General features: G+C 42.2%; 1 non-coding gene across 1 annotated transcript; it reads left to right on the forward strand.

Moving 5' to 3' along the window:
* Positions 1-6,857: 6,857 nt before the first annotated feature.
* Positions 6,858-6,971, forward strand: LOC126028951 (U5 spliceosomal RNA). Its single transcript, XR_007502619.1, has one exon. It is a non-coding gene; the product is annotated as a U5 spliceosomal RNA (small nuclear RNA).
* Positions 6,972-7,249: the final 278 nt, after the last annotated feature.

Genomic DNA, 7,249 nt, shown 5'->3' on the forward strand with positions numbered 1-7,249 from the left:
GAGTTCGTTGCAGTGTTCAGTCATTGTTCAATGTTGTGATTGATGGTGGTCTAGACCAGAGGTGGTGTGAGTCATTTAAACATGTGAGTCATATTTAAAATTACCTTAATACTAACATGCATTCCCATGAACTGGGAAGACTAATTAACAATATAGTTTGAAAGAAAAAAAACTTATCACAATAATTTGGAACTTTTTTCATGCAAATCTCTATTTTTATTTTTATTTTTGCAAATCTCTATTTTTAGAAACCACTAGACTGTTCCTTGCTGCTTCAAAGTAAAAAGTGGACTTTTTAAAATTCTTTTTCTTTGGAAGGGGCTGCAATGGGGAATGTCCGCTGATTCTGTGAGGCCTGGGGCTGACCCCTTCTCTAGTTTTCCAGTAATCCAGAGATGGGATTACCAAAGGTATCAAATTTTGAGTGGCAATCTCTTGCCCAATGGTTTCCCCTGTGGTACCTCGGACAAGGTTCAGGTGGTACTCTCGAGGGAATAAAAACAGTAGGTGCCTTGCATTCCCTGCAGAAATGGCCTGATTAAATGCAATTGAAACAGATACTCTGAGCTTGTCTCTACTCTACCTAGGCCTCAATAACACTCACACATGCCTGATGTTTAATAGAACCAACATTCCGACATGCATTTATGTACCCCATAACGTCCTCTTTTTCTCTGATGGGGCACAGGATAGCCAGACAATCCTCCTTAGTATTCATTCTCAAAAGCCAATTGTTTCAACAGGTGTTGTTGAGTCTCTCTATATTTAACCTGTTTCTGAACTGCAACCATTAGTTTCCCAATAAATTTTGCATATGGTTCAGACACTCCCAAAAAGTTATTTTAATTTCCTTAAATTCAACATCTGCATCATTTTTTTCCCAAGCCCACAATGCTGCCTCGAAGGTATGAGCTAAAAAAAAAAAAAAAGCACAAGGCAAGGCAGCTTGCTTTTTTGTGTCCTGCCACTCTCCAACATCTATAAGCATTTCATAAGCAATCAAATCACTGAAAATTTTTTCCCAGAATGATCTAAGGTGGGGAGTTTTGCCTTGGTATCATCACTGAATCACATTTTTCATTGCATATATCGAGAAGGATTTAGGCAGCTTTTAGCAACCACATGATAATCTTGAGAAGTCCAAGATTGCACTTTGACTCCAGCCTGTAAGATATTCGTTGCAGTACAGAGACATAGGTCTGTACAAAGCACAGGCCTTTTTAAAGTGATTGAATGGCTCCATTTCAAGCCTTCATAAGATGGAGGCTGATTTTCCTCCAGATGGATGGGGAAGAAGAGGCCTAGGTGAAATAGACTATTTATGAACCAATAAAGATTTTCTTTTTTTTTTTGTTTTGTTTTGTTTTTTGGGCCACACCCAGCAGCGGTGCTCAGGGGTTACTCCTGGCTGTCTGCTCAGAAATAGCTCCTGGCAGGCACGGAGGACCATATGGGACACCGGGATTCGAACCAACCACCTTTGGTCCTGAATCGGCTGCTTGCAAGGCAAACACCGCTGTGCTATCTCTCCGGGCCCACCAATAAAGATTTTAACTGTAAGTTTTGTTTTGAACTATGTCTAGGGCAGTCTCTGGGGGAGTGTTTTTACTGAGCCATTTTCATACTCTTAAGTCTGAAGAGGTGGTAGTCAGTTCATTGTGTACATCTTCCTCATCTGATGTACTGAAGATTAAGTTATATTTGAGATATAGGGGCTTACCAATATGATGCTAGTAGTGAATGATAAATTACTGGCCCTGGGAAGGCCTTTAGATTCAGAATGCATCTCTAGTGGGAAGACACCTCTATTTTTACGGGACATAGACACAGGAATTCTAAGTCCTATTTTGTTTCCAGTTTTATCTTGATCATGAGGTGCCCACAGGAAAAACTCTTTTTGGGGGGGTATGGGAGAGGCTGAGAGGTAATTTTCTCAATTAGAGGACCCTTGTCTTCATTATCACTAATCCCCTTAAAGGTTCCTTTACTCAACTCTTTCTCCTCTCATATCTAGTATCCTCTTCTCTAGCAATACAGCCCAAAACCTGGATGATGGAATTAACAATATACCAAGTTACCCAAAATTTCAGGGAAATCTGAATCCCCTTCTTATATACCCTATAAATATTGTCCTGAATGCTTTTCAAAATTTTGGTCTCTAATGTGCCCGCATTGGGGAACCAGGGATTAATTTCAAAGACAATTTTAAGGCAGGACTGGAGCTACTTCCGGGAAATGTGATCTCCAGTTCTGCGTGAAAAATACAGAATCAAATCAATAAAAGGCACAGCATGTCAGTCTGGCATGAGAGATGCAAGGAAGGCTTAGCACTGCACAACTTATGTCCCATCTTAATGAGAGAGGTATGGCTAGGATTCTATCTCCCCATTACCCCAAAAACATGTTATTCCACTCACTATTTTTGTTGTCAGCTGGCAAAAGTCAACTTCCTTCTCCTGGTGCATTCATGAGGACAATCCCCCAAGCTTAGGAATAGCAAACAACTGGTACCAGACTTAAAAATAGTTCCCTTACGGGGATCGGCAAGGTGGCACTAGAGGTAAGGTGTCTGCCTTGCAAGTGCTAGCCAAGGAAGGACCGTGGTTCGATTTCCCGGCGTCCCATATGGTCCCCCCAAGCCAGGGGCAATTTCTGATAACTTAGCCAAGAGTAGTAACCCCTGAGCATCAAGTGGGTGTGGCCGAAAAAACAAAAAAATAGTTCCTTTACAACAGTGCTTATATAGGACCAAAAGAGGATGGGTAATAGGACATAGCCTGGAGGGGTTGGTGAGGCTCAGCGATGGGGCTTAGAAGTGCCCTGGAGCAAGGCAGTATTGATAGTTTTTTGGGGGTGAGGGGTTGGGCCACACCCAGTGGTACTCAGGGTTTATTCCTGGCTCTGTGCTCAGAAATTGCCCCTGGCAGGCTTGGGGGACCATAAAGGATGCCTGGGATTGAACCTTGGTCTGTCGCAGATTGGCAGCTTGCAAGGCAAATGCCCTACCTCTGTTCTATCACTCAGGCCCCTTTATAGGTATTATATCCAGAGGTCTCTGTGAGGGAGGAGGGATGACCCAAGAGGGCGGGCATGTTGTCCCTCTTTGTGTTGTCCATCTCCATCTCTGATGCAGTAGTGTCTCTGAAGTTTTCCGTTTCAAGTAGAATCCCTGGAACAGTCACTCTTCAGGGCCCTTTGGATCAAGTAGCTCTAGAGGGGTGCTATCTGCCAGCTGGTTTGGGATCAGCATCACAGAGGGCATCCAACAAATACCCATTTGTCATTCACATTCAGAAGCTAGCTCTAAAGGCATACTAACATTTCATTCCTAACTTAGCTCTACTGCTAACCAAACCAAAAACCTTTCTTGGCGTAAATCTGATAGACACATCTCCCTCCTGAATAGATTCCTATCAGAGGAAAGCAGGTCCCCAACATGTCAGACATGTCTGAAGCAGAACAGAAACTGTTTTTGCTTTGTTTTTGATCAGACACACCTGTGTACAGTCATTCACTGTCTGGGTCAATGAATGTATTAAACAGCATCCAAAACAGATTCTGCCAAATGTGTGGAGACAAAATTGAAATTATGTTCTGAGCATCCAAGAATGTGACTGGAAGAGACTGCAGAAAGCTATTCAAACCCCAACTGATCAGAAACCACATTAGCCAATGACCATTTTATTTATTTTTCTTGAACTTAAGCTGTTATGTGCTGAGGATTAAATTTTATAAAAAGCTAGACAGTCATTAGGTTTTTGTTTGTTTTTGTTGTTTTCTTGGGGCCACACCCAGTGATTCTGGAGGGCTGCTTGACTTTCCAATTGTCAGTTAAAATCAACTAAAAATCAACAAGTATTTTATTTTATTTTATTTTATTTTTGGGTCACACCTGGAGGCGCTCAAGGGTTACTCCTGGCTCTGCACTCAGAAATTGCTCCTAGCTGGCTCAGGGTACCATATAAAAATGCCAAGGAATCAAACCACCGCCTGTCCTGGGTCAGCCACGTGCAAGGCAAACACCCTACCACTGTGCTATCTCTCCGGCCCCAAATATCTATATTTTTAATGCAATTCTGCCCTATCCCCACAACACACACACACACACACACACACACACACAATTTCTAGGATACAAACTTATACATCAGAAGTAAGCCTTTCAAAAAACTTTTCTCTATTGATACCTGGGATGTAGCTCAGAGAAGGCACATGATTTGCACATGTGAGAGCCTGAGTTTGATCAGTGGTCCCACAAAACAAATACTATATGTTGAGCTGCTGTTAGAGATCACTAAATCCTTGGACTACAGGGCATGTACACAACTATGTCTCAGGCTTGGTTTGGCACAGCTCTATTTTTGTTTAGCAAATGAAGAAGTACTAGACAAGGAGGTGACTGATCCCTCTCTGTTTTCCCCTCACAAACACATACGTACACCCACATATGCATACATTCATCACTGCCACCTTTTGTTTTTGAGAATTAGCATTTACTAGGCAGAGCTTGAGGGGAACCAGCCAGCACCAAGGACCAAATCTGAGACTACTGCTTGTAAAACATGTTCTCCCAGACTGTCACAGACTGATTTTTCAATGCAAGTGCTACTGCAATCTATTCAGGGTTATACTTCAATTATTCTTCAGAATCCTCAAGACTTTTATGAGACTTTTTAAAAACATTTTTATTTTTATAATTTTAGAAGATGTAATCAGTGTATTTTATTTCATATAAACAACTATCTGTAATTCTCCACATTAGTTTAAAAAAATATCTGTAGGGGCCGGAGAGATAACATGAAGGTAGTGCGTTCGCCTTGCATGCAGAAGGACAGTGGTTCGAATCCCAGCATTCCATATGGTCCCCCGAGCCTGCTAGGAGCAATTTCTGAGCATAGAGCCAGGAGGAACCCTTGAGTGCTGCCAGGAGGGACCCCCCCAAAAAAAAGTATTTGTAACATTAGAACCACTAGAAGCACTACAGTAGCAAATGGTTACACTAAGTGGGGTCTAGATACAGAACAGGTGAAGAATAAAGGAATTTATTTTAATTTTAAATATTTTTATTTTAATCATATAATTGTGTTATACTTTTTAAAAATATTTTATAATGAAAAGCACTTAGAATCTTTAGGATAGATCTTTTTAGTAAGTATAAAGGCTTGAATCCTAAATTAGTGATACTGATAAGTAATTTTACTTTTTTTTTTTTTTTTGGTTTTTGGGTCACACCCGGCAGTGCTCAGGGGTTACTCCTGGCTGTCTGCTCAGAAATAGCTCCTAGCAGACATGGGGGGACCATGTGGGACACCGGGATTTGAACTAACCACCTTTGGTCCTGGATCGTCTGCTTGCAAGGCAAACACCGCTGTGCTATCTCTCCGGGCCCGTAATTTTACTTTTTTAAAATTATTTTTGTTTGTTTTGTTTTGTTTTGTTTGGGGGCCACACTCGGTGACACTCAGGGGTTACTCCTGCATATGTGCTCAGAAATTGCTCCTGGCTTGGGGGACCATATGGGACGCCAGGAGATAGAACCGCGGTCAGTCCTGGGTCAGCCGCATACAAGGCAAATGTCCTACCGCTGCTGCCACAGCTCCAGCCTCGTAATTTCTCTTTTCAATTGACTTTCTCATACAAAAATAGACCTCTTTTCTAGGGTGATTGAAAAGGGAAATGAGTTAACAGATCTCAAACATTTAGATCAGGCCTGGCTTAAGTAGATAGAAAATAAAAAACAGAAGGACATTGAAAAAGAGAGACTGTGGTAGACAGAAAAGGGATTCTCATAAATGTCCCCACCTAATTTCCAGGACCTATGACAGAAATGACTTTGCAAATGTGTCTGGCTTAAGGATTTTGAAATGCAGATATTGATTATCACTGCCATTCTCTGTGCTCAGAAATTACTCTTGGCAAGCTCAGGGGACCATCTGGGATGCCGGAATTCTAACTACCGACCTTCTGCATAAAAGGCATCCTATCTCTCCGGCCCCTGTCACTGCCATTCTCAATGGCTCAAAATCACACAAAGAAGATTGAAGTATCATAGAGAAGATGAGAGGTTGGAATGATGTCAGGAAGAAACATGAGCTAAGGAATGCAGGTGACTGCAGAAACCTGGAAAGGAAAGGAAATGGGTTCTCATGTCCAACTTGCTCCAGAACCTTTAGTAGAAACTTGCCTACCAACACCTGAATCTACCTACCCCAGCACCTTGACTTGAGGCTGATTTTAAACTTTTGAATTCTAGAACTGTAAGATATTACATTTGTCTTGTTCTAAGCCATTAACTTTGCAATAAATTGTAAAAACAGAAATAAGAAATCAACCCAACTGCAAAAAGCAAAAAAGCAATGCAACTCCTCAGTTAGACTTAAAAGAAAAAAAAAGAAAGGCCGGGGCCGGGAAGGTGGCGCTATCAGTAAGGTGTCTGCCTTGCAAGCGCTAGCATAGGTCGGACCGAGGTTCGATCCCCCTGCGTCCCATATGGTCCCCCTAAGCCAGGGGCAATTTCTGAGCGCTTAGCCAGGAGTAACCCCTGAGCGTCAAACTGGTGTGGCCCAAAAACAAAAACAAAAACAAAAACAAAAAGCAAAAGACCAAACAAAAAAGCAAACAAAACTAATTAGAAGTACATTTCTTTTTTTTTTTTTTTTTTTTTTTTTTTTTGGTTTTTTGGGCCACACCCATTGACGCTCAGGGGTTACTCCTGGCTATGCGCTCAGAAGTCACTCCTGGCTTGGGGGACCATATGGGACGCCGGGGGATCGAACCGCGGTCCGTCCAAGGCTAGCGCAGGCAAGGCAGGCACCTTACCTTTAGCGCCACCGCCCGGCCCCTGAAGTACATTTCTTATACTCTGGTTTCTCTTCAGATCGCATAAATCTTTCGCTTTTTACTAAAGATTTCCATGGAGAGGAACAATTCTGAGTTTTGAACCAATTTTTGAGGCCTTCCACTAGTAAGGCTAAAAAAAAAAAGGCCATTGAGGCCTTTTCAAACTCGTGGCCCTCCGTACAACATTTTGTGGCCCTGCCCTAGAGGAATTTTTGTTTTGTTTTGTTTTGTTTTGTTTTAGTTGTTTGGGTCACACCCCCCAATGTTCAAGGCTTACTACTGACTTTGCACTCAAGAATCACCCCCACTTTGCCTCCTGCGGCCCCCAGGTAAATTGAGTTTGAGACCCCTGATGGAACATCTTGAAACATCTGGAAATGCCCCTGGGCAAGTCTGCCAGCAAAGTGCA

Source organism: Suncus etruscus, chromosome 14 (assembly GCF_024139225.1).
Source record: "Suncus etruscus isolate mSunEtr1 chromosome 14, mSunEtr1.pri.cur, whole genome shotgun sequence".
Taxonomy (NCBI): domain Eukaryota; kingdom Metazoa; phylum Chordata; class Mammalia; order Eulipotyphla; family Soricidae; genus Suncus; species Suncus etruscus.